This window comes from Gallus gallus, chromosome 4, assembly GCF_016699485.2.
Source record: "Gallus gallus isolate bGalGal1 chromosome 4, bGalGal1.mat.broiler.GRCg7b, whole genome shotgun sequence".
NCBI lineage: Eukaryota > Metazoa > Chordata > Aves > Galliformes > Phasianidae > Gallus > Gallus gallus.
The window spans coordinates 26,041,965-26,066,159 of NC_052535.1; the positions used below are offsets into that span (position 1 = coordinate 26,041,965).

Here is a 24,195-nt window from a genome sequence, read left to right on the forward strand (position 1 = left end):
TCTACGATTCTATGAAATTAATTACTTGAGTTGGAGGCTAAGTACAAGTTAGATATTCATGGATAAAAGTAAATTCTTTATTATAATTAATATTTAGAAATGCTGACCTCAAAATACATTTTACGGTAACAGTAGGAAGGAATAATTTAGATAAAATTGACTAACAATAACATTGCATAAATTTATTTTAAATACCAGGGCATATTTTTGAATAGAGATGACTAATAATGCATATAAATTGCTATATCAAGAGCAAAATGTTTTCCTTGCATCAAGTCATTTCTCATTTATTTGGTAGGCAGCCTCATATTATGTCAAAAAGTAACACCAAATACATACAATAATTAAGGTCTTTACTGTGGCAATGCAATCTTTTCTTTGACAGGGACTTATTGAATAATCTTAATCATCTTGTATTGAATCACTGTAGTTTGAATGGTCCTTCCAGGCTAGAAGGTCCTCCATATGGCCTTCTTGGTGTGCTGGAGATACCTCTGTAAAGTAAGAAAATGTGGAATCAGTTACAGAGAAGTAGAAGATTAGGTTTGAATAGGTCTGATTAGGTTTTGCTTATTTTCCCTGCTCTGGATATCTCTTTACCAATTGAATAAAATTCTTCAGGTTGTGCTGTATTTATTCCTGCTTTTTGATCAAATACAGGCGAAAGAACATTCATAATTGATACTGAAAGATAAGAAATGGCATTACATACCAAGTTTTGTACACACTTATGCATATGAAGAGCTTTTGATGGTTATTAGTTCAGCTAAATAAATCAATTACATGCAGAAATTCTTTGTGTTAGCTTATTGCCCATGACACAAGTCGATGAACTTCAGGACAATTATTTGTTTCCTTATCTATATTTTATACATCCTTATTGTAAAGCACTTAGAAAATAATTTGGTTACACTGGAAGCAGGGAATGAGGGTGGGAAGATGTTGTGTGTGGGGTACCTTCCCCACAGCAGCCTTCATGATGAGCTTTGGTTAGAAAGCACTCAAGGAGGGTCTTTTCCTTCATTAAAAGGAAAAGGGAAAAAAATCCAGGAATGAATGGTCACTGGATACTTTGACAGTATAGAAGTTCTAATCACTTTGGTTTGGGCCAGTTCTCCCTTTCTTAAGACTTTAATAGAGAAGCTATTAAAGTCTGAATTACATTAAAATTTGAGTACTTTTGCTGCACATGATATGGAGTAAATAATATGCTGGTCAGTGATTTTTATAGGCATTGTTTTGTCATTTATTCGTGACATTTGTTCAGGCTGTTGAACTGATTCTTTATGATGCTTTTGATACTTCTTCAGAGAATTTCTCTTGGAGAACAAAGATTAAAATTGGATATGTATTTTAATACCTTGTGAATCAGGACCTGTACAAAAAGAATTGGACAGCTGAATCATATGAACTTGGTATAAGTTAAACAGTCTTCAGTTGCAATAAAATTGTTGTTTTTAGCAGATGACTTTCCTCACCACTAGATCTGAATTTGTCTATAAACTGGTATGGATGGCATTGTTTTGGAAATCCAGCTAATAGTAAAAATCTGAGAAGGCCACAATGCATTTTCCTTAACTTTACTGTTCTTTCAAGACTCCTCAGTTGGTTGAACTTATGCCATAAATTAATAACTGCAGGCATTCATGCTTGTACCACAGTCACTGTGAATAATTGGTAGTGCTTAAAAGTTTTGATGATTTATTATCTGGGCAGGCAAATACACAGAATGCCATATATATATTTTTTTAAGTCAAAAATTTATTTAAAGACTGAAATTTATCTGGATCTTCAAAATGATAAATTCAGCACAAAAATATCTTCACAGAGCATTATTTGTCCTTTTCTTTGTCAAGTCTGCTATTATATTGTAAAAGCATTGTCATTCCAGTAACAGAAGTCTCTTTGAATAAACACTATGATAATAATATAATCTTATACCAACTTCCCTTGTACACTGACTTCAGAGTGCAATTAGATATTTGGAGGGGTTAAGGTTCAAATAGGCTATGCTGCTCTCTGGCCAACTTTTCAAAATCAGTATGTCATTTGATGTGCATTACTTTTTCTTATTTTTCTTAAAAAAATATATGTTCAGATACGATTGCTCTGCAATTACTCTTCAAGGAAGAAGGATTACTTCTACTCTTAATGCAATAATCACCAACTCTTTGGAAGCCACAAAAACTACTGTTATTAATCTTTGTCTTCTTCATTAGCAGTTTAAACACTAACTTGACCTGTTAAACAGAGCTGACTATTCAATAATACCCAATAAAAATGATGTTATTTTGGGAAACTAAAGTATTGATTAGTGATGCTAGGATTTGCCTCATCAGTATCTCTCACAACTTCTGTCTGTGCCAGATCCCACTGCAGCGGCTAGCTTTTCATCTATAGGAATGGTCTCCCTGTATATATATATTTTTTAATATGTGCCTTGCACATAAATGTTTCTGGAGATGAATGAGAGTAATTTTCTGGGCATTGTTTTCTTGAGTGTGACATTCTGATGTTATACAAAAAATCTGAGGTTATTTAATCTGCTTCCTCTATCTAAAAAAGTCTGTTTTGATTCGTAGGTTTCCTGAGATGAAATGAATTTAAATTTTCCACTCTCTGATTTACTTTTTATTCACTGACTTGTCCAGAGTTCTACAAGCAACTGTTAAAAACATTATCAAAAGTACCACAATGTAAAAATACTCTGGCTGAAGCCCAAACATTTATATAATTATGTTTCTATTCTTTACCTGATGGAATAATGATAATGAAATTTTAATTTTAAAATAGAAAGTTTCCTGGTTAAAAAATGATAATACAGTTTTGGAGGAAGAATTACTTTTCTCTCTGTGTGTATTTCCTCTTGAAAATTGTTATAGCAATCAGTATTTCCCATATCTACCAGCCATCATGATTCTGACGCTGTGAATGTTCTGAAGACAAAATATTTTTACATTACATTTGGTTATTTCACAACTGAAGTAGAAAATGAAGCTTGAAAAATGCCTTCCTAATGCTGTTTGATTTCGTTTATTTAATTCATATATTTTTTTTATGATACATTTGTAGTTCCATTTTTTTTAATTTTATTTTTTCTAATCCTACCACTTTCCAAAGCAAGCACACCAACAGTGAGAAGCTTTTTGTTTTCAGCTCTGATTTCTCAGAGAGGCAGAAACTACCTAACTAACCAAATAAATGACAGTTTCCATAATCAGGATGGTGTTTGCTTTGAAGAAGAAACAGAGTTGACTTAAAAGTGATTAAAGTAGATTTGCTAAATGTGTTCTCACTAGGTAGACCAGGTTCACTTTGCAAAAATACTTTTTAGCACAAGGAAAGTGCAGAGAAACTGTGTTGGTGTTTTAACTAAAACCTTGCCACCTCTCTAGGAAAAAGTATCTTTTTCTTGAAAGATGATTTCTTGATCTCAAGATACATCCAATTTAAAAGTAATCTAGTTCAACAGAATATATGTTTTGCTTCTGTTTACAGCCTTGATGCTTGTCTTAATCAACTGACAAAAGATCAACGATAATAAGCAACTTTTTGACAGGAAACTACAAGAGGTTACTGAGTGCAAGTCAAGATTATGTTTATAGAAAAAACACTGAAGATTAAGAATTATTTTTAAATGGAATTTAAAAACCTCCACCACAACCAGTAATTTGGTATGAAATAGTATGAATTAGTACGAATAGTATGAAAGTTTCACCCTGCGTCTCAGGTTCCATTAATTGTCTTAATAAATTATTTTAGGAATCAGTAGCTACTTTTAGAATAGCACATGGCCAAAAGGTAAAAAACAAACAAACAAACAAACAAACAAAAAACTTGTTTTGAATCTTTTTTTACAAAGATTTTACCGAGGAACTTCAAGGTTGAGTATACCTCTATAACAGCCATGATTAGATTGCAGACACATATTTGAAGATGAAGTTGCTAGGACTAGGTGCTGAGATACGATGTTGATTGGCACTCTATATATGTCACGGGTGAAAAGGCAGAAAGAGAGATTAGGTAGGATTGGGGATTATCTGCAATAGCAATTAAATCTGTCACTTTTTTCACTCAACTATTGCCCTGCTGTTGTTCCTCAGAAACCCAAAAGAGGCAATGTGTGCAGCAGAGATGGTACCAGATAATTTGTTCTCAATAACTTCTATGGAAATTAAAGAAAAAAATGAATAATTTTATAATGCATATGAAGTATACATGCTAATGCAGAGCTGTAAAAATACAGTACTCAAAATGAATGAGTTTTAAAAAAATGTTTATTGAAGTAAATTTATTTAGTAAATTTCACAAAGTAAAGAGCTTGCTTATGTTTATGAACTGAATAAAGGATCTCAATTTGAGCAGATCAAAACTAATCAGATCAATGAAGCAGTCTGAGAATTGCATATTGAGCTGAATCAGCTGCTCAAGTGAGCATCTCTGTGGTATAGAATAAGAGCTACATGTTTCAGTAGAAGTCTCTCCAAAATCTCATGTAGTCAGCTTCCTTCAAGAAAAGAGCCTACAATTCAAGAGAAGAGTATCTACAATCCAGAGATAGGGAAAGGAATTAGCTTAGTTGTTGATAATGAATAGACTGTACCACTTGTATGGTAATCTAGAACAAATACTGGGTCATGTTTTGGTATTGAAAGTGGAAAATAACCTTTATCCAGTCATTAATTGGTGTTTCAATATTTGACATGGTACATAAGGCTCCTATATGTGGCTAAGTTGAACTAAGCCTTTATTAGAAAATCATCTGATATATGTATCTTCATATGTAAGAAACTGTTTCTTAAGATTGTCCTTATGAGAGAATTTTGCCATCTACATTTTGTTGGTTACCAAAAAGATTATATTATATGCCCTTTAGGTCAAAATCTGCAGACTGTGAGCATCATGGTTATATGTAGCAAGTATATAATTCAAAGGAAAAAAAAAAGACAAAAACAATTATTTGTTCTGGTGTTAACCTACTTCTTAACTTTTTAGATGAATCTGAAGGGTTATGGATGATAAATAACTCCTGTTACATAAAGATGTCATATTGTTGTTATTGGGGAAGAAAGAAAGTACATGGTTTATGTGTCGATATGCACACAAAGATGGAAATGCATGTTGTATGTGTATTTTGAAGGAAGAGTGGTTGCTGGAAGTAGGACTCTAATGTTTGGTATATATGCCTACAAAATCTGGAGACAAAAGCAGACAGAAACCAGATAGCTTTATTGCATATACCAAATTAACATAGCCTTCTTCTTTAATAGGCATACGGTTAAAATCATATTATCTGAATTGTTCATTGTTTTGCAGCAGGCGCAACAACTCATGGTTTAATCTGAGGGAAACCCACAAAGTTATTTCTAAGGCAAACATAATAGCTACAAACTATTGCATTCCTGTCCAGGTAGGATGTGGTACTTCAGGGAGGTCTGGTATCCCAATACTTATGCCCCTTCAGAAGTAATCTGGTAGACAGATGAGGGAACTGAGCTCTGTATTATGCTGTTGAAATATATGTAGTGAAACGTAAAGAAGTGGATCCTAAGAAAAGAGATGTAAAGAATACTGAGACTGTGCAGATGACTGCTACTGTCACCTGAATTACCAGTTATACTCAGAGCTTTTAAGATTTTCATCTCAGCACTCTAAATGGATCTTCCCTGCAAATGGGTGTCAAATGATGCTTAAGATACTGGAGCAACTTTGAGATTATCTCTCAGGTTTTCAGGGTTTTTTTTTTTTTTTTTTTTTTTTTGCCTCAGTCAGGGTGAATTTGCCCATAAGAGCTAAGTAAAGGCTTAAGATTGAGTGACAACATGAATAGTAATAATTTTTGCAGACAACCCTTCCCTGTCAAGCACATTTGTTATCTATGTCAAGGTAATCTCTGCAAAACACATCTCATAAAATGTTCAAATTGTTTGCATGCCACTTTAAGACATCATCTATGCACAAGATGCATTTTTCACCGTATCATTTTTCACTGGGAACCTGATGAGGTTTAACAAGAGCAAGCGTAGAGTCTTGCACCTGGGGAGGAATAACCACATACATCAGTGCAGATTAGGGGATGACCTGCTGGAGAGGAACTCTGCAGGTCCTGTTGGATAACAGGTTGGCCATGAGCCAGCAGTGTGCCCTTGAGGCCAAGAAGGTCAACAGTATCCTGGGGTGCTTTAAAAAGACCATAGCCAGCAGGTAAAGGGAGGTGATCCTCCCCCTCTACTCTGCCCTAGTGAGGCCACATTTAGAATGCGGTGTCCAGTTATGGGCTCCCCAGTTCAAAAAAGACAGAGATTTCCTAGGAGTCCACTGAAGGGCCACAGTGATGATTAAAGGCCTGAAGCATTGCCCATATGAGGAAAGGCTGCCTAATTTTGGTCTGTCCAGCCTGGAGAAAAGCAGACTGAGAGGGGATCTGGTTTATAAATATCTAACAGGAGGTGAGAGGCAAAAGGATGAGGCCAGGCTCTTCTTGGTGATTCATAGCAATGGGACAGGGAATAATGGCCTAAAATTTGAACATAGAAAGTTCTGTCCTAACATGAGGGAGAACTGGAACAAGTTGCCTAGAGAGGCTGTGGAATCTCCTTCTATGGAGATACTGAATACCTCTCTGAATGTCTGTGTGACCTATTGCAGGGCACCTGCTTTGGAAGGGCAGTTGGACTCAGTGATCTCTTGAATTCCCTTCCAAGCCCTGCAGTTCCGTGATTCTGTGACTTCACTACTCTCTGGGCTTCTCTGTAGCATGCTTCCCAGAGTTCTCTATATTTTCTGTGAGATTATCCAGCAGAATTGTGTCTATAATATTTATCAAAGTAAATCCATTATCAGGTACATGAATATAATCTTTTTCCCATCTTAATTATCTGTGTTATATGCAGAATATTGTATTTAAATATATTAATGTGGTATTGAAAATATTTTTATTCAGTGACTCTTTTCTTAATTACTGACTGAAAAAGGAAGAAAAAGAATACCAAATGAAACATGGTTAGAGATGCATGTGTATGTTTCAATTAAGATCTGTCAGGATCTAGTAACATACTGCTTATTATTAGCCAATATGTGGATAATGAGCATGGATTTGCTCCAATGAAATAGTGCTGGAAGATATAATATTCTATTTGTTTACCTTTTTTCAAGATTTGCACAAGTAGGCATTTCCTATAGAATAGAAGGGAACAATTTGATTTCTGTAACTCTGGACTGGAACATGGCACTGACGGAAGCTGTGTGAGGAATAGAACTTAACAGTTCTTATGGATTTCAGAACTTCAGTTCCAGACAGCTATTAAAAAAAATCCTGAAATTCCACATGAAAGCTACCCTGGAAGAAGGATGACTCAGTAGAACTCTGAGACTCAGTAGAACTTCCATTCCCGAGCATAGTGTGCAACTCCACATTTATAAAATTTCCTAATTAGTTATCAGATTAAAATTGATGTGGGAAATACAGTTCTTCAAATATTAAAACCTTTTTTTTTTTTTTGCCTAAATTAATACAAATTGCAGAGCAAAAAGAATGAGGGAAGTTACTGTATTTCTACAGAGATATAGCACTTGGAAAGAGTAATGACCTGAGAGAGATATTTCTAGGATTGTGTGCATGAATCATTCAAAATAAGCACTTCCTCCTTAAAAATAAATAAATAAATGACTAAATAAAACAGTTACAGATGCAAACTCTGTTCCTCTCAGAAATTTCTGTACAAAACCTTGTAACTTTCCTCTCTTAGTTGGATAGATTTAAACCTATTTCTTTGACTGAAAAAAATCCTACAAAAAATTTCAGTCTGTTTCTGCGTGTTCAAAGGAGCCTTTGCTAAGAGAGAATGTCATAAATGAGTCTTGTCTTAGAAGCTCTGAATATGATTTAAGCCTCTCTTTAGGCTGTATTTTTCGCTAATGGAATTTCGTATTATGTTGGGTTAACTGGGATGGATCACACTTGACAATGTTCACCCTGCCAGTTCTGCTTGGTTATGAAATTTGGTTTGCTATGTGAAAGCAGTATTCTGTCATAAAATTATTACACTATTATGACTTTTTTGTGAAATCATAAACTACTAGCAAAAATGTCAGGGGTTTTGCAGAATGAAGAAATATATTTCATTTGCAAAAGCATTCTAAAAGAGTGTGCTTTAATATTTAATGAATAATATATATTTTTTTAAACAAGAAAACAATGTAGCTACGTTCTTTGGGTATATACTTACATTTACTTAGCCAAACTCTATCCTAAGGAAGAAAGAAATAATTTTATTTTGTAGAAAAAAAAAAAAATCTAGTAGCTTTAACATGATCGGTTCATTCAACAAAGGTTAACCTTTTTTAGCGAGATGTATTATTTTTCAGATGCTGATTGTATTGTATTTATGTCAAAAGCCACGTTACTTTACCAATTACTTTATAGAATGATGGAATGTGTTTCCCTAAGGTGTTGAAGAACAGCTTCTCAGCAAGGCATCCAAATGGAAAAAAAAACATATTCAGTACTATGGCCACAGTGGAGTCAATGGATATGATAGTGCAGTGTGAACTACAACTCATCTGCTTTCTTAAGCCTTTAAAGCAGGCAGATCTTCAGTACCCATCTTCAGAGCTAAATCAATTTTATCTGAAATGCACTAACATCTATTTCCGAAGTTTTAAATGCAAAACCATGATGTTTATGGCCCCAGTTCTCAAGACTGCTGCAGAGACTGAAGACAGCAGAGCTGCATTTCCTTGGATGTTTTTGGTGGCAGAGGGCTGCTTTGCAGCTCTGGTGCTCTTTTCCCATGGACTTGTAGAGAAGGAAGGAAGGTACACTTGTTACAGCTATATCAAGTAATATTAGCATAAAGATGCCTTTTAAAATTATCTCAGATACCACAGAGTGTTTGAAAACACAGCAATAGCTCTGTACAAATTTATGGATTTTTGAAGAAAAACTTGTAGATAGAGAAAGAGGTGACTTCAAAAACTTAATGTGCTGAAGGTTGACATCTTCATTTGTTCTGCTTTTGCATGCATTGTAACCATTAGTGGTGGTTAACGCTCTTGTTAGCAATTGGAATCCCTTTATAGAAAAACAAAAAATTTTGCTCAGTGTTCTCCTTCTTTTCTCAGACATACTGTTTCTCTAGAGCGTCAGGTTCAGCTCTTACCTTTCTCTTCGTCTCACTTTAGTTTTCTCTTATCCAGCAAGTGGTATTCCATACTTTTTCACGATTTAATGTAGAATCATATCTCTTTCATAGGCTTTTCTGTTAGCTGCAGTGTCATCACTGGTGTCTGCAGAGCTTTTGGGCTAGCACAAATTTCAGATTACAGTGCAGTAACTGGCATTCAGTGCTTGGCATTCTCAGGAGGCAACATCTCAAACTGTTCTTTTTCTGTTCATCTAACATTTGGATAGAAGATTGTCCTTGAAGAAGCATGACTATTTGCATCAATACATATTCATGTCCAGGTGAATGATTTTTCTCTCACATCGTAACATTTGTGACAGAAGGCTTGCTTGACCATCTTGTATGTATTGAGTTATTTTGAAATCAGTGAGAGTTTTAGTAGGCAAGGAGAGAAAATATCTTTAAAATACTTTTTTAAAGGACAACATTAGAGGGGAAAGACAGAAAGAGTAAGGGCTGTTCTTCCAGAGGCACGGCAGAGGCTGGAGGGTCTTCCTGTGGGGCAGAGCTGCAGGGCACCACATCCCATCTCAGCTGCTGGCTGGCCCCAGGGGAACAATGGAGCATGCAGCTGGCACTGGCAGTGCTGGGGTGACAGAAGATGGGTAATGAATACAGGAATTCCTGATGATCTTACAGATAGACCAGAGCTGTCTTTATGGAGACATCAGCTGAATGAGGCACATAGGGATAATCTAACCATGTTTATTGCTCTTCCATTTAGAATCACAGAATCACTAAGGTTGAAAAAGACCTCCAAGATCATCCAATCCAACCGTCCACCTACCACCAGTATTTTCTCACTAAACCATGTTCCCCAGTAAAACAACCAAACATTTCTTGAACAACTCCAGGGACAGTGAGTTCACCACCTCCCTGGGCAGCCCGTTCCAGCACCTGACAATTCTCTCTCAAAGAAGTGGGAGATGTCCCTGCCTATAGCAGGGGGGGGTGGAACTATACACTCTTAAAGGTCACTTCCAACCCTGACCATTCTGTGATTCTATGAAATGTGCAGACATATCTGCACAGCTCTCTAAACACTTCAAGCAAACTCTGAGCCAGCATCAACCCAGAAGCCATGTAAATGTGGCAGCATACTCCTGATTCATAGTAAATATACCCTGCATTTACTAACCAGAAGAAAGGAGCCTACCAGTCTTTTTTAAAAGATAATTTATTCTGATTTTTTTTTTCAAGGAATGTGTTGTTATACTTGAGAAAAAGAAGCACTGGTTATTTTTCATAAGTCACATTACAAAAACAGCTCCTAACAGCGACTCTCTTGCCGCTTTCATTAAGCAAAGACAAATACAAGCATGAACACTGCCATGCTGGGACTCAGCAGCACCATTCTGGAAAACACACAAATCCTATTTTAATCTCTGCTGTTCTAGTGTCATTTAGTTCATTTAATCAAATAGTAGAACTCTGGATACATAGCCTTACTCACAGCTATTATATTTGGCAAAATACTACTACAGCCTGTCGGAATTTTTTAAGCAGTTAAGCACACAAAGGGTATGTGAGAGGGCATATACTTAAATGACTGAATAGATTTGATTAGATTAGAAAAGAATGTAGCTCTACAGATTTTGGAATGCTTGTTAAACTTCTTATTTCTGTATTAATTAAAGGTTTCCAGTGCTAGTTGCACACTCATTTTTAGATTAAAGTGCTCCTGTGATTGGAACTTCTCCATGAACAAATAAATACATGTAGTGTTCACATATAAGTTTATATTTATATGCTATGTGTATATATAAAGATATATATACTAACTTCTGATCATTCTTCTCCTAATAATTTGTCATCAAATACTAAACTAGAAAGCAGTTTTAGGATATTTCTACTCATAAGTTGCCTTCTTATGTAATATACACAAAGTAGTCTGATATGAGTTTCTCTATAAAGCTGGGAAATTTTAGAATTACACTGCACATTAAACATTTTTGAAATGTACATAATTTGTTTGTATATCACACTTATAAGTAATTTTATTTTTCTCTCTTTTCTTTCTTTCTTTCTTTTTTTTTTTCCCCTGAAGAATAGAAAGAAAAAAAACAGAAGAATGACGTGAGTGTATTACAATAACAAGCTGCTATATTATACACAAACATTGTAGGCTTCTTTCCAGACACATTAATGGAAGTACGATAGCCATGGATCTGGTTTACATTTAGTAAACACACTAAGACATCTAGTCTTTTATATTTTAATATATGTGATTTGTGTTTCATATTCAAAGGAACAGAAAAATGTTCAGTTGCTGAGCAGAGGCTCATGGTACATCACATTTCATGTGTAATGAAAAAGGGTGATCAAAAGGTGTTTTTATTGTAATATTGTGTAATTGTGTTATTTATGAATACTAGACTTCTCATTTGTTTTGTTTCTTCTTTTTTTTTTTTTTTTTTTTTTTTTCCCCCAAGGTATCTCAGCTGGAAAATAAAGAGGTGGGCTCATGCTGAGAAGCTAGTGCAGGTTACAAAGATGGTACTAGCAGTAAATATGCTGTGCACTTTGATCTGGCCCTGTCTTTAATTTTCAGCAATGGTGCCAAAATGATTCTGAAAGCATGTTATCTTCCTTGCAATTAGTATTTCCTGAATGCTTTTTGAATTGATAGGAAATCGATATAACAACATCTCCCCTCACTCACATAATACCTTGCTTATACATTATCACCCTGGGGAACTGTAGTTTCATTGGTTACAACAATGTTTACAATTCAAAAACTGAATTAAGGAGGTCTCTGCCAAAAAGCATGAGTATGATCTGAACAGCACTATGTCATCTTCGTAGACTCCAGCAGAAGATGCCCTATGTGGTTACCTTAAATACAGTGACACAGAGATTAGCTAGGCATTTTTTCATTTTCCTATTGAAATTCATCTCCACATTTAATGCCTGAGAACTGAGGCTTTTGCCATTTCCACAACTGTTTTCTGTCTATTCAAAATGCTGTAATGTTGCAGAGCCAGCATCCGTAGACATGGAAGTCTAAGGCCATCCACTCTCAAATTCTTCCTTCAGTACTTACAAACATACTGACATAGAAAAACAGTATTTTCCTGCTTTTATAACAGCAGTATGAACTTAGTACTGCCCTGAAATAGCATTTCCTGTTTCAAGTTTGGGTTTTACTTCAGCTTGTTTTATTTCCACTCAGAACACTGTATTTTCAAATGTATTCAAAGTTGCTTAGGGTGCAATGAATTTCTCTTAACTACACTGTAAGAATAGAAAATTTGCTGTAATATGACTACAGTATTGTGTATAGTGACACTTCCATCGTTTGATTGTATCATCCCTTCAGCACAGAACCAAGTAGAAAGCCTTACATCATCATTTTTTGGATGTTATTACACTTTGAAAACACAAAGACAACTGCCTGATGCTTTATTCACCTTAGAGCACTGGAGAAAACTGCATTCACGAATATAACACTGTATCATTATTTTATAAATTCAGTAGACATGTATAAAAGAAAATAGAGAAACTGAATTTACGCAGCTACTGGAAAATTTTTGCTTTGTACTACAGATGAACACCAAATCTTTGAATATTAATCAAAACCTGGAAATAATGTCTTGACACACTCACCACAGCCAGAGACCACACACTCTAGCAGGAAATTTAACTAAACTTTTTGCCTTGGGAGAAAAATAAATTTAAGCAGAAGGAAAAACACACAAGCATGCATCAAAATAATCCATTACAATACAGCTCAGACTAATTCTTGGAGATAGCATTTTCACGTGATTTTAACATACAGCTCTCTCCAATACCATATAAAATGATTACTTCTCTAACTCTATTTCTTCCTTCTCCAGACCTGTTCTATTCATGAAAGCTAATCAGTTGGTAAATGGAAGGAAAGAAATAAGTAAATAACACTCCTGCTCACTATTATCTCCTATTACCTCCAATAAAATATTTTATTACGACAATGGAAGAAAACACAGTAGCTTGTGTTGCTTCCTTTTTGGTTTTGATTTAATTAAATGCAAATACCTGTCTATTGAGGAATGGTATTAGTAGCCTTTCTGAAGATAAGTATGGGCTGTTAATAAAAACTGATTCCACATTTTAAAACAAAAAGAACATCACACCGTTCTTATTTAATGCTTCAAGAAAAATCCTAACTAGAACTATGAAAATCCTTTCCACATTTTTCATTTGACTCAGTTTTTGATTATCTGATATTGATCTAAATTAACTTAAACACAAAACATATTTGAGCAATATTTGTGGAGCCTTGCTTTTCTGCAGTGACTTTTAATAACAGTCTATATACCTTATTTTGTGCTTCTAATTACAATGTATATGTCATGCAGCTCATGTAGACGAGGTTTCAGTTTTATGCATCCTAACTCCCTGTTTTTCACTTCTTCCACACTGTTCATTTTTCTCCCCTGAACTTAGATTTTCCTTTACAAATCAGTATATAAAATCTCCATTACATTGATGCAGTTATCTTAATGGATAGAAAAATTACTGAAGCATAAAGGTGGACCCTGCCGAGACTGCAGTGATTTGGGACTCCTTCAGTTTTTTTTCAGATACACATGCACATTGTCTTGTCCCTGCTGTGACAGTCTGCTTCCACATGGTAAAATCACGATTCACGCTGCTAAGAACAGTTAGGAAGGCAAGCTACTGAAGCTACTCCACAGGAGAACCAGCAAGGATATTTTCACAGAAACTAGCCACTCTCAGAACTGCTAATTTCATTTTGCAGAATGATACTCTACGGTCTTAAATGGCCAAGAGCAAAACTGAAATAAAGACACAGTAAAAATGCTATGCTGTCCTGTACCTTCTCTATCCTATGGCAGACACAAAATTAGGCAGCACCACCATCCTCCAGTCCCTCCTCTCTCATGTCCAGTAATCCTTTTTATCATTGATTCCACACAGAATGCATTTTCTGACCTAGTTTTTTACTCTGAATATGAGATGTCATTACATAATTTGTCAAAGAAAGTGCAAAGCTGTGACAGGTGAGGCTTTTAGCAATTTGGAGAGACAGTAGGAGCAGGTTTCGTTAAAATATTTGGTACTGAGGAAGGCATACATTTTCACTTTTTCCATAATAGCAGAAAGTCAGGGGACCAATTTGGGAAGATGAATTTTAACAATTAGCCATCCACCACATCCCAACACAAGTCCTGCCTCAATGTCATGAAGCTAAATGGTCTCAAGACCTTTCTGAAGTGGTCACAGCTTACTTCAGTGCCATGTTTCCCAGTAGGCATTAAAACAAAGCTACTTATAACAATTTGAAAGAAACAATCTTGTTTTGATTTTATTGTAAGATAGATATGTATTTTTATTTTTTTCATGCATACCTCTTGCTTAGAGAAAACAGAACCATCAATCAAGACTAGATAAAATGGAATCATTTGTCATGGATAAAACATCTAACAAAACCTTAAGAAAGTGGAAGACAGAAACTATCAGCATGACTGTTAAATACAGGTCTTTTTTCTTAAGAAAAGAGAGGCATGTGACAAATTATGTGAAGGAACACATGGAGAAGTATGTGGTCCTTTGACTGCTAAGTTCTTAAAAAATGCAGTCTTGAGTTAACATAAGATATTCATTATTCAGCTAACATTGTTTCATTTCTTGAAAGAAAGCTTTTCTTCAGAAGAATGAGATGCAACCAAAAAGCAAAGACAAAAAAAGGCTACATATTTTTAGAATGTACTGTCTATGATTGATTTTCATTTTCAGAATGCTCACTTGCAACATTATGAATTACTGGACTACACAGTACAGATTCGTAATAAGGAAGGCCCTGAGTCCTTTGTACAAAACTGAAAACACAATCTGAAGCCTGATCAATGCTCAAAAACAATTATATAAATGTTGTTGCTTGTGATAACACAATACTTTATTCAATAACCCAGACTATGTGTGCCACTCCTTTCTGTTTGGAACAAGCATTATGCATGCATACTGTCTGTTGTACAGATATATTTTACTCTTAGCATTTGATTTATTTGAAGAATCAGATGTATGCAAATATCTTCAATGAGAGCAGTAGTGGAAATGCTATGTCACAGCCTGAACCAGTCACTGAACACCTGGTAGGAAGGCAGGGCCAACCCAGGCGAGCTCAGGGGCATGCAGTGCACGTAAGTAACTGGAATCACAGAACTGTAGGAGTTGGAAGGGACCTCCAGAGAACACTGAGTCCAGCCTCCCTGCAAAGCAGGCCCTCTATAGCAGGCTATGCAGGTAGGTGTCCAGGCAGGTCTTGAATATCTCCAGAGAAGGAGAATCCACAACATCCCTGGGCAGTCTGTTCTAGTACTCTATCACCCTTGCTGTGAATAAATTCCTTTGCGTATTGGTGCACTCCTATGCTCGAGTCTATGGCTGCTTCCCTTTGTCCTGTCCCCACAGACCACTGAAAAGAGATTGCCCATGTCTCTTTGACTCCCATACTTAAAATATTAATAAACGAGTGGAAAGTGTAGAGCCAGGATCTACCCCTCCCCAGACTTCATTTAAGGGGTGGTAGTGGAGGTGAGTGCACCACAGCTAGGGATCTCTGCCTGTAAAGAAGACTTAACAGGTCTCCTCAAGGTAAGCAGTTTCTTTCTGCTATTTCTGTGCCTACTGCTATCACATTTAAGCAAATCCTTTCTTGCTGTAGCTGAGGACCTTGCTGCTCTGTTATCTTGTTAAGCTTTCTATCATGTTGCACTTAGTGACGCAGACATAGTCTAAATACTGGATGGACTTTCTTGAGAGAATGATGTACCTGTTGGTCACTGGAACCCCTGAAACTCCAAAGGAGGAACTCCTGGGGAAACCCTGGGTTTCCAGGATTCCCCATGGCTGAGTGATCAGGAGGAGGCTGTGGACAAGGCCTTCTTGCTTCAGCTGCAGGAGGTGTCGCGCTCAGGAGCTCTTGTCCTGATGGGGGATTTCAACCACCCAGATATCTGCTGGGATAGTGGCATCGTGGGTGGCAGACAATCTAGGAGATTCCTGGAGTCTGTTGAGGACAACTTCCTGGTCCAGGTAATAGATGGACCAACCTGAGGTGAAGCCTTACTGGACCTGGTGCTCACTAATGAAGAGGAGAGCATTATAGAGGTTAAGATTGGAGGCAGCCTGGGCTGTAGTGACCATGCCTTGGTGGAGTTTGTGATCTTGAAGAATCCAGGCCTGGCAAAAAGCAGAGCTAGGACCCTGTGCTTTAGGAGATCAAACTTTCGGCTGCTCAAGGAACTGCTGAGTGGGATCCCCTGGGAAACTGTCCATGAGGGCATGGGTACAGAACAGAACTGGCAGCTCTTTAAGGACACCCTTCTGAGAGCACAATGATTCTCCATCCCCCAGGAGAAGAACTTGAGAAGGGGAGGCAGGTGACCGTTGTGCCTGTGCAAGGACCTGCAGCTTAAACTGAGGGAAAAGAGGGAAATGTACAGGAAGTGGAAGCAGGAATGGACTATCCATGCTTGTCCAATCTGGGGCAGAGATATGTGGTTAGATATATGGAATGTGGTTAAACACAGGACCATACAAGTCTACCACATTTTCAGCTGCCAACCTCTACAGTCATCAGAAAATGGATGAAGCTGACGCTCTGGCTTGAGTCTGATGGACTGAGGATTCATCATCTGAGAACATCACCCACTGGCTACATCAAAAGCTGCGGCATGCCAGACAGAAGACAGTGTGGGCAGCTGCTAATGCATGGGGGCTGCTAATGCAACTGCCTCTCATCATCCAGGCATGCTGAGACTATGATGCTTGCTCCAAGATGAGGCTGAGATCATTGCTTGAAACAACAGCCCGTTTTGCTAGAGGACACAATCCTCTCCAGTGATGGCAGGTTGATTACATTGGTCCCCCTCCCTCAGTCTCATGGGGTGAGATATGCCCTGACTTGCATCTATACAGCAAGTGGTCTAATGCAGGCCTACCCAGAGCCAAGAGCAAACAAAGCATATACCATCAAGATGCTCTCAAAATTGATAGCTGCCTACTGGGCACCTCAAGACATCGAGAGCAACCAAGGGACTCATTTCACTGGTGTAAAGGTACAACACTGTGCAGAAGAAAACAACATTGAGTGGTGATTCCACCTGCCATATAATCTGACAGGGGTAGGCCTTATTGAATATTATAATGGCATTCCAAAGGCTGCTTTGGAGACAGGCCTTCAGTCCCTGCAGGCGTGGACAAAGAGACTACACGAAACCCTGCAGGACCTGAATGAAAGACCTCGAAATGGCAGACTCAGTGTTCTGAAGATGCTACAGATGATATTGGCCTCACCATTTAGGATGCAAATTATGGGCACCAGTAATTGCATAAGATTCCAAATTGACAATGAAAATAATCTTCTGCTTCCTGCTTCTTAGAACCTAGAACCAAGTACCTGTAGAATAAAATGTCCTTGAAGGGTGCAAGTGGGACCAAAGTGGTGTGGCCTACTGGCACCTTGGTGGAGATTATTGGAGGCTGGGAGGTTGGTAGTGTCCCCCCCCCGGTAACAGGTACGTGACCTGCAGATACTGTGGTCAATGCTCTGGTTTTCATCGCTAAGGGGACCTTAATCATGTCCCTGTGGCAAACCAGGTCCCCTCCTTTGGCACCTGATATAGTTAGGCTGCCTCAGATATTGGGCCAAAGGGTGTAGTACGGATGGCTGGGACATGCCACAGTGCAAGCCTAAGTGTGAACCCAGGATAGGAACATTGCCTGTATCTTGCAATGGAGGGTAAACCTACCCCTTCTGGTATTTCTGAAACATATACTACTCCCCATGAGACTCTTTGAGTCCACAGGATCACAGGGAGAGGTAACATGGTATCAAGATGTTCCAGTGTCACGGTAAGACCAGTGTGATACCCGGTGGTGGACTATGTGGGACTGATGGAACATGATCTGAATCTTCCCTAGTCCAAGCAACTATGTGCCTCCAAGAGAACCTGTCCTCCAGGAGGATTGGCCCACAAAGAATTAAGGACTTCAACCAGGAACCGATCATCAATTATCTAGTATTTAGTCAATCTGCATCACAGTGGATAATCATACAAGTGCTGTGGTGTACTGGATCACCATAATGGAAAGAGATTATCTCTCACCTGCACAATCATTGTTTCATGCTGCGTAGTAGAAGTGCTGTCATGGTTTGAACTAGTGATTGAGCACCTGGTAGGAAGGTAAGGCCAGCCCAGGGGAGCTCAGGTGCAAGTAATGCACCTGGGTGACTGGAAGGGGGTGGAGCCAGGACCCACCCCTTCCCAGACCTCATTTAAGAGTTGGTAGTGGAGTTGAGAGTTTTTCATCTGGAGATGTCTGTCTCACCTGTAGCCCTTACAGGCCTTCTGAAGGTAAGCAGTTTCTTTCTCTTATTTCTGTGCCTACTGCTATCACATTTACACAAATCCTCATGTGCTGTAGCTTAAGACTTTGCTGCTCTGCCATCTTGTTTTACTTTCTTTTGTATTACAAAAGGAAATGGACTAGATAATCTTAGTTGCCTTTTCCATCCTTAATGATTCTTTGATTTTATGACCAGTAACTTGATCAACTGTTGACACTGGAAGCATTTCAGAGGAAATACTTGGTTGCAAAATAAATAAATAATAAAAAAAATCTACAGAACATGTAAAAAACAAATTAATTTATTCCTCCAATGTCAGTTAGGAACGTCTTCCTGTTCTTATTCTTGTGAGCTACTCCATTAGGTCTAATTTTTTTCCTCTGTACAATGTTTATAATAAATATCCTGTGATACACAGTATCTGAGGGGGAGAAAAAGAAAGCAGCAAATAGAAAAGAAGCAAGCAGCTCTGGCATAAACTTCTTATATTAGAAATTCTTGGTGTTCCATCTGAAAGTTGTGAATAAGTATATTTGCATGAGAAATAACATACTCCAGTAAACAGCATCACAGGAACTACAGTATAATTGCAGAGCAGCTGTGCATGGCCAAAGCCACTTACAACTAGCTCATAAACCTGACATTACAGCCACCTGATTTTCAAATTAAATGATGACTCCTCTAGAAGGTCTTTAGAAGGTGTAAATAAGAGAACTTCAAGAAGCTTACTGTGTAGATGTTAGAATAGAAAATGATGTGCATTTTGAGATGGAGACCTGTCTTTGATGGAGGAAAAAAAAAAAGATCAATGTAACTATAGAGTTATTGTTATTGCAGCAGCTGCAAAGCCAGATAGATCATGCACACTTCTGAAAGCCCTTCCATTCTTGTTTTCCTTCCATTCTTTTACCCTAATTTTCTCTGTTTCTTTAATTTTAATTCTGTCCTACAATATTTCTGCAATGTCTGTGGCATTAATAAAATTAACTTTGGTAAGAACAAAAATCCAAAACGTCACACCACAGAAACAAAGGTTTCTTCCAATTCCTCTCGTAGGGGAAAAATTTATTAAAAAAATAATAATAATTTTAGTGTGTATTGATGTAAGTCATTATTTGTTGTTTACAAATGAAATCAAGTATCACTGAGAAGTTAGAAAAATCCATCTTCAAGTATGTCTATTAAAGAATATAGATTACTAAGACATGCTTGAAAGTGAAGTGCTGCACACTAAAGGTTATTTATCTACAGGAGAGAGGAAAGCATGCTGTGTGTTTATGCCAGACTGGTGAATGAAGGCTGCAGAGATTATAAATCTTCAGTTCCAAACATAAAGTACTTGAAGTTGTAGTCCTCAACTAGAGAAACAAGAAGGCTAAACTAACTGGGGCTGGACCCAGAAGGAGTATGTTAATCTGCAGATGTGTCCTCAGATAGAATGAAATAAGGAGAAATCAGTAAAGAAAACAAGCCATTTATAATACACTGGGGGGGGGGGGGGGGGGGGGGAAATCACTAAAACAATAGCTTTTGGAAACCTTGTATCTGCAAAAAACCTTCTGGACCTAAATCGAATACAAATCTATCAGAAAATATTGATGAAAAAGTGCTGTTACAATTATAAATAAAACGTGAATATGGAACCTCATCCTAAATTCAGTTTTTCCAGGAAGGAAATAAGGCTTTTTTTCTTCCATGCTATGTTATTTAGTTAGCTGATTTAATTAGACTGTTGTTGGTAAACAAAATTACTTCATAATGAAGTCCCCATAATAATCACTGATAAATGTACAAAGACTGTTGCCATGCTTAGATGTTTCACTTGTAATAGCTTATTAAAGACACCTGTAAGAGTCTAGCATGATAAAAACCATCTTCCCAGAAAAATATGATCAAAGCAATTGCCAGATGGCATAAGGCCAGCCTTTCATGTACTACACAAGGGATTCTTTTAGCTTTGTCTTGAAAGACCCTCTGATACTCTATTGCATATTGTAATCCAACTCTTCACGTGAAAGGTTAATGGAGTGTGCCTTTAATATACAGGCACATCTTAACCTAGATTAACAAAATAAAAATAAACTTTCATTAAGGAGTGTTCTCTTTTTAACATATTAAAGTAACAACAGAACTTCTGCCTTGTCTTGACACCAGTACACTCAAGCAGCTACTCAACTCAGTGAATGATAAGCCTCAGAGAAAACTTCCAATTAGGCACATTAAGTCATACATCTGACACAGGCTGGTAAATATACTCACTATCAAATTATATAACTAAATACTCATTTCTGAGTGGGCAGCATGAAGATGAATTACTTTTAGACAAATACTGCTGATGAGAATAACTTTTTATTTGAATATTTAATTCAGTTTCCATGGTACAGCTTTCAGAAAAGATTGGATAATCCAAGCAGTACGAAGGGTCAAACTAAGTAGAAGTATGGTTCAGAATATGAGAATGAGGACTTAAGAAAACTCATCTAATAGCATCTTTCTGTATAATTCAAGGAATAACTTGACATTTTGGAGAAAATACACTTGAAATAAGATGCTAGAATTGCATAAAACTGTAGAAGGATGGTTCTCAAGCATCTGCAAGTAAGCTCAATAATCTTGAAGTTTATGATCTAACAGCAACTCAGGAGCTAGTTAGTTTTCAGCATGAAAAGAAAAAAAATTAAAGCAAAAATAAAATTCAAGTTAGAAAATATAGTCTATGGGCTGAAACAATAGGAAATGTGTTAACCACAGCCAACGCTAGAGGCAGTACAAGTCACTGGAGTGGGTTGCTATACAATAAGTCTACAGATAATATTAATTAGAAAACTTTCACTTCCTTGCTAACATACTTTGGTTTATTTAAACACTCTTGACAGGTAAGGTTAAAAATGATCTAAATACAGAAATACAAATGTGCTCAGTATTGTCAGTACTCTAGATTATAGTTAGCAAGATTTGAATTGCTCAAGCAGAATGCTCTAGTGCCATTTTTTGAGGGCTGTTTTAATTTTGCATTGAAAATGAATAACAGTTATGAGAAAAAAGCAGTTCTTTTAAAATCCATGTACGTTGTCGGGCAGCACAGTTATAAACATTTCTTCAGGTACGTTCAGGGAACTGAGATGCAGGAAACTTTCAGTTTCTGACTGTCTCAATATCTAACTTTCCATCCTTTAGCATATGCAACTGAGAGATTCCAGGTTGACCTCTGCACACAACTATATGCATTTACATACAGCTACAAAGGCTGATCTAGTGACTAAAATCAATGTGAATGAGACTTAAGTAGCACCCATCAGGACATATAAGGAGAAATTCCAGGTTTGGTAAAAATGGAATCAATACCATAGAACGCATCTCCCATTACCAATACAAGATTGAGCACAGCCCTGCAGATAAAGACCTGGGGGTACTGGTGGATGGAAAGCTGGACATGAGCCAGCAATGTGTTCTCACAGACCAGAAAGTCAACCATATACTGGGCTGCATCAAAAGAAATGTGGACAGAAGGTCAAGGGAGGTGATCCTGACCAACTGCTCTGCACTGGTGAGGCCTCACCTGAGTACTGCATCCAGATGTGGAGTCCTCAGTAGAGGAGAGATGTAGATCTGTTGAAGTGCATCCAGAGGAGGGCCACAAAAGTGATTTAAGGGATGGAACGCTTCTCCTATGGGATAGGCTGAGGCGGCTGGAGTTGTTCAGTTTGGAGAAAAGAAGGCACTAATGTGACCTGATAGCTGCCTTTCAATATTTAAAGAGGAGCTACAGGAAAGAAGGGGACAGACTCTTTAGCAGGGTCTGTGGGGAAATAGTTTAAAGTTCAAAGAGGGTAGATTTAGGTTAGATATGAAGAAAAAACTTTTACAGTAAAGGTGGGGAGTCACTGGAACTGGTTGGCTAGAGATGTGGTGGATGTCCCCTCCTTGAAGACTTTCAAAGAAAGGCTGGGTCAGGCCCTGGGCAACCTGATTTAGCTGTGGTTTCATTATTGATTCTGGGGGAGTTGGACTGGGTAGCCTTCAAAGGTCCCTTCCAACTCAAAGGATTCTATGATTCTAAATATACATTTAGGACATGAGAAGACCATCAGTTTTAGTCCATTCCCTGCCTATGACACGTCCTTCATAGTGTAATCCTTTTCATAAGGCAATCAAACACCTTCCTAAGAGTGATTATGTTTTTGTTTCAATTAAGAAATGTCCAGAATGTCACAGTTCTAACAATTAGGAACATTCTTTCAATTTCCATCTTGAATTTATTCGAAGACTGCTTACAGCATTATTGGTGAACAGTTATTGTCCTTTTTTTAAATAGCTCTTCTCCATCCCTGGTGGAGATAAATCTTCCTCGTGAATTCAACTTCATTCAATTACCTTTCTTAGGACTAATTTTTTTTTAAATGAGGGAATACACTTTATAAAACCATCAATGGCATATTCCACAAGGAGAAAAAAAATAACTTATCTAATAATTAAAAATTCACAGAAGTTGAAAAGTGCACTGTAAGGGAGTTACGAGTCTATGGAAAACTCATGTTGCATCAAGACATGAAAAATAAACCTAAAATGAAGTATTAAAAGGGATAAGAAGTTTTGAAGCATGCTGGATTCAAAACTAGTTCTTATGAAACAAAATAAGTTTGTTCTTTAACACTTTTTATGTACAAGTAATATTTTTCCAGGCAGACTTTTATTTAAGAATTAATTTAGTGTCTATTTCTTTTGCCATTCTGCAAAATTAAGGGGAAAAAAAATACAGAGCAGTAAAGTAAAATACCATAGTTTCCATGAAAAAAAAAAGCAGAACTCTGTGTGCCTTTGGAAGTTTAAGGAGGCTTTTTAATTTCTACTGGGTAAACTTTTAATGTTATTTTGGTTCATCTTGATAACTCTTATAATAGTCAAGACAAAGTAAAACCAAATGATAAAACAACTTCAACTTTTTATAAAATAATCTATTTGTTCTGGGAAGCATTTTTTTAGACTCCTGTTAAGGAATTCATCTGATTGCTACTCTATGGAAAGAAATAAGAATTTGACAGTATTTCAGAATCACACACTCATTAATTTCAGAAAATTTTATTCTAATAAACCTAAGTCTTTCATATACAATAAAAATTATAAGTTCTTGATTTAAAGAAATGCAATTTAATTTTTTGTCATCTGAGTTTTCATTATGTTCCTACTTAATGTAGTGTGAAAACAAGAATTCCACCACAGTTCTCATACTAATAATTCTAAGAAAATAAATACCTACTTCTAATTGGAAGCCATCAACTTGTTAAGAAACAAGAAGTATTACTAACTCAGGAAATCAAGCAGAAGTATTTCAGAAAAAAAGCCAGAATTCTAATTTACTGTACACAGCAAAGGAGTTATCTATTCCTTATTTTTGAGTAGTACACAGGGCAATAGACATCTAATGAGTTACCCTATCATTTCTGTGAAGTGAAATCCAGATTTCTCTGAACTTTCTACCTGTTTAGTGAACTACACTAATAACTGTCTTTCATCTGAAGTATGAGCTCTTTCAGTAAGTACAAGATACTGCATTAAAGAATCAGACCACTGACCAGACCAGTTCTCTACTTCACTGAAATCTTCACAGGAATTCAGAGACTTCAGATCTTCAAAGGGTTATTGAGACTACAT

General features: G+C 36.9%; 1 long non-coding RNA gene across 5 annotated transcripts in view; it reads right to left on the reverse strand.

The window, feature by feature from the left end:
* LOC101750095 overlaps positions 1–24,195 on the reverse strand; it is a 76,475-nt gene that overhangs the window by 3,575 nt on the left and 48,705 nt on the right. For 4 of the 5 annotated variants that reach the window (XR_005859505.2, XR_006939199.1, XR_001466297.4 and 1 more), the window contains exon 3: positions 340–494. This is a non-coding gene — a long non-coding RNA (uncharacterized LOC101750095). Of the gene's footprint in view, positions 1–55; positions 495–24,195 lie in introns of those variants that run through there. The other variant, XR_006939198.1, reaches the window with a different exon arrangement.